Source organism: Brachyhypopomus gauderio, unplaced genomic scaffold, assembly GCF_052324685.1.
Source record: "Brachyhypopomus gauderio isolate BG-103 unplaced genomic scaffold, BGAUD_0.2 sc645, whole genome shotgun sequence".
Classification (NCBI taxonomy): Eukaryota; Metazoa; Chordata; class Actinopteri; order Gymnotiformes; family Hypopomidae; genus Brachyhypopomus; species Brachyhypopomus gauderio.
Window position 1 is genome coordinate 35001 of NW_027507465.1, and position 3034 is coordinate 38034.

Genomic DNA, 3034 nt, shown 5'->3' on the forward strand with positions numbered 1-3034 from the left:
TTTTTGAGATTGTTACTGTTTTTTCCCCTCCTCTCTCTCTCTCTCTCTCCATTATAGCCTGCCAGCCCTGCCTGCCTGCCTGCCTGCCTGCCTGCCTGATGTTGCCAACAAGCCACAGCCCCGCAGGCTCCTCCCTTGTTACCGCGAACAAACGAGCTAGGCTTTAGGTTGGCGTAGCGGGACGCCTGAGCCTACATGGCTATAGCTCGGGTTTCTCTTCATTCACGCACAAATCTTTCGCCTTTTACTAAAGATTTCCGTGGAGGGGAACGTCAAAGAGTCAAATTGATTTTTTGGAGCGCTCTGCCTCCGGGCAGGGCCGCAACAATCTGTACAATGAGAATGTGTATAAACGTAGGGGTGGGCGTGGCACGAAGGGAAGGGTGAGCGTACGTACGGCTGGAAGGAAGGAAGGGCGCTGTCTCCGCGGAGGGGAGGCCTGTGCCGGCGAGGCCGGCGCCCAGGCCAGCGCCCATTTCAGGTTATCGCTTCTCGGCCTTTTGGCTAAGATCAAGTGTAGTATCTGTTCTTATCAGTTTAATATCTGATACGTCCTCTATATGAGGACTTCATATTAAATGGATTTTTAGAACAGGGAGGCGAAACAGGGGCTTGCCCCGTTCGCCCCCACGCATCGACCTGGTATTGCAGTACCTCCAGGAACGGTGCACCTTCCTAAACGTGTGGAAAAGAAAGAGTTTGTTGCTGGTTGTATGGTATGATCAGCCTGTTTATTTTAATGAATTTGTAATATGTGTGTGTGTGTGTGTGTGTGTGTGTGTGTGTGTGTGTGTGTGTGTGTGTGTGTGTGTGTGTATGTATATATATATATATATATATATATATATATATATATATATATATATATATATTATAAAACTTTATTTTTACATTTGTTGGTTGATTTGTCTGTCTGTCTGTCTCTGTCTGTCTGTCTGTGTGAATAAATAAAACAAAGCAGCCAAAAGCGCTCACTCCTTTAAAAAAAAACCAGAATAAGTAAGAATGAAGGGGAGTGAGTGGTCTCTGTCTCTCTCACTGCCTTGTCAGCTGGTCACAAATGCAGTGCGAGCGGAGGCCACTCCCCTTTCGGCGGTTTGCAGTTTTCCCTCCGTTTTTGTTCTTTTTTTTTTTTTTTTTTTTTTTTTTTTTTTTTTGAGATTGTTACTGTTTTTTTCCCCTCCTCTCTCTCTCTCTCTCTCCATTATAGCCTGCCAGCCCTGCCTGCCTGCCTGCCTGCCTGCCTGCCTGATGTTGCCAACAAGCCACAGCCCCGCAGGCTCCTCCCTTGTTACCGCGAACAAACGAGCTAGGCTTTAGGTTGGCGTAGCGGGACGCCTGAGCCTACATGGCTATAGCTCGGGTTTCTCTTCATTCACGCACAAATCTTTCGCCTTTTACTAAAGATTTCCGTGGAGGGGAACGTCAAAGAGTCAAATTGATTTTTTGGAGCGCTCTGCCTCCGGGCAGGGCCGCAACAATCTGTACAATGAGAATGTGTATAAACGTAGGGGTGGGCGTGGCACGAAGGGAAGGGTGAGCGTACGTACGGCTGGAAGGAAGGAAGGGCGCTGTCTCCGCGGAGGGGAGGCCTGTGCCGGCGAGGCCGGCGCCCAGGCCAGCGCCCATTTCAGGTTATCGCTTCTCGGCCTTTTGGCTAAGATCAAGTGTAGTATCTGTTCTTATCAGTTTAATATCTGATACGTCCTCTATATGAGGACTTCATATTAAATGGATTTTTAGAACAGGGAGGCGAAACAGGGGCTTGCCCCGTTCGCCCCACGCATCGACCTGGTATTGCAGTACCTCCAGGAACGGTGCACCTTCCTAAACGTGTGGAAAAGAAAGAGTTTGTTGCTGGTTGTATGGTATGATCAGCCTGTTTATTTTAATGAATTTGTAATATGTGTGTGTGTGTGTGTGTGTGTGTGTGTGTGTGTGTGTGTGTGTGTGTGTGTGTGTGTGTATGTATATATATATATATATATATATATATATATATATATATATATAATATTATAAAACTTTATTTTTACATTTGTTGGTTGATTTGTCTGTCTGTCTGTCTCTGTCTGTCTGTCTGTGTGAATAAATAAAACAAAGCAGCCAAAAGCGCTCACTCCTTTAAAAAAAACCAGAATAAGTAAGAATGAAGGGGAGTGAGTGGTCTCTGTCTCTCTCACTGCCTTGTCAGCTGGTCACAAATGCAGTGCGAGCGGAGGCCACTCCCCTTTCGGCGGTTTGCAGTTTTCCCTCCGTTTTTGTTCTTTTTTTTTTTTTTTTTTTTTTTTTTTTTTTTTTGAGATTGTTACTGTTTTTTCCCCTCCTCTCTCTCTCTCTCTCTCCATTATAGCCTGCCAGCCCTGCCTGCCTGCCTGCCTGCCTGCCTGCCTGATGTTGCCAACAAGCCACAGCCCCGCAGGCTCCTCCCTTGTTACCGCGAACAAACGAGCTAGGCTTTAGGTTGGCGTAGCGGGACGCCTGAGCCTACATGGCTATAGCTCGGGTTTCTCTTCATTCACGCACAAATCTTTCGCCTTTTACTAAAGATTTCCGTGGAGGGGAACGTCAAAGAGTCAAATTGATTTTTTGGAGCGCTCTGCCTCCGGGCAGGGCCGCAACAATCTGTACAATGAGAATGTGTATAAACGTAGGGGTGGGCGTGGCACGAAGGGAAGGGTGAGCGTACGTACGGCTGGAAGGAAGGAAGGGCGCTGTCTCCGCGGAGGGGAGGCCTGTGCCGGCGAGGCCGGCGCCCAGGCCAGCGCCCATTTCAGGTTATCGCTTCTCGGCCCTTTTGGCTAAGATCAAGTGTAGTATCTGTTCTTATCAGTTTAATATCTGATACGTCCTCTATATGAGGACTTCATATTAAATGGATTTTTAGAACAGGGAGGCGAAACAGGGGCTTGCCCCGTTCGCCCCACGCATCGACCTGGTATTGCAGTACCTCCAGGAACGGTGCACCTTCCTAAACGTGTGGAAAAGAAAGAGTTTGTTGCTGGTTGTATGGTATGATCAGCCTGTTTATTTT

The 3034-nt window shown here is 47.6% G+C and overlaps 6 non-coding genes across 6 annotated transcripts; all 6 read left to right on the plus strand.

Moving 5' to 3' along the window:
* The first annotated feature begins 202 nt into the window (after positions 1 to 202).
* On the plus strand, positions 203 to 321 carry LOC143507207 (U5 spliceosomal RNA). The gene has a single exon (XR_013128642.1). It is a non-coding gene; the product is annotated as a U5 spliceosomal RNA (small nuclear RNA).
* Positions 322 to 484: 163 nt separating this feature from the next.
* Positions 485 to 676, plus strand: LOC143507175 (U2 spliceosomal RNA). The gene has a single exon (XR_013128614.1). It is a non-coding gene; the product is annotated as a U2 spliceosomal RNA (small nuclear RNA).
* A 679-nt stretch (positions 677 to 1355) lies between these two features.
* Positions 1356 to 1474, plus strand: LOC143507208 (U5 spliceosomal RNA). The gene has a single exon (XR_013128643.1). It is a non-coding gene; the product is annotated as a U5 spliceosomal RNA (small nuclear RNA).
* Positions 1475 to 1637: 163 nt separating this feature from the next.
* LOC143507183 (U2 spliceosomal RNA) lies at positions 1638 to 1828 on the plus strand. The gene has a single exon (XR_013128622.1). It is a non-coding gene; the product is annotated as a U2 spliceosomal RNA (small nuclear RNA).
* A 670-nt stretch (positions 1829 to 2498) lies between these two features.
* Positions 2499 to 2617, plus strand: LOC143507210 (U5 spliceosomal RNA). Its single transcript, XR_013128645.1, has one exon. It is a non-coding gene; the product is annotated as a U5 spliceosomal RNA (small nuclear RNA).
* A 163-nt stretch (positions 2618 to 2780) lies between these two features.
* On the plus strand, positions 2781 to 2972 carry LOC143507188 (U2 spliceosomal RNA). The gene has a single exon (XR_013128626.1). It is a non-coding gene; the product is annotated as a U2 spliceosomal RNA (small nuclear RNA).
* The last annotated feature ends 62 nt before the right edge of the window (positions 2973 to 3034 follow it).